Here is a 449-nt window from a genome sequence, read left to right on the forward strand (position 1 = left end):
ATATATAATTTTTTAAATAACAGTAATTTTAAAAATAAATACTTTTTAAAGATTTTATAAACTTTTAAAGTATATATAAAAAACACTTAACAATTTTTGTAATTAAAATAATTAACCGAGACAAGAATGACCTATCATGTAGCAAAGAATCGGAAAATCATCTGTGTACTAAGGATTATTAACTTTTTAAAACTTTTAGAGTAAATTATCAATTTAAAGAGTAAAATCTCACTCTTAAAGATTGAAAATTCAGCCATTTTTTTTTAAGACTGACTCAATTTTTTCTCTTTGGATTCCACTCTAAAGAACTTATAACGAATTCGATTGAACGCATTCAGTGCGTACTGGTGCACATTCTCTATGAGCGCATAATATTATTTAATATTAAGTAATATTTTATATTACTTAATATTAAATATTAGGCACATTCTTAGAATATTGAATGTAAC

The sequence above is a fragment of the Atta colombica genome, unplaced genomic scaffold (assembly GCF_001594045.1).
Source record: "Atta colombica isolate Treedump-2 unplaced genomic scaffold, Acol1.0 scaffold281, whole genome shotgun sequence".
Taxonomy (NCBI): domain Eukaryota; kingdom Metazoa; phylum Arthropoda; class Insecta; order Hymenoptera; family Formicidae; genus Atta; species Atta colombica.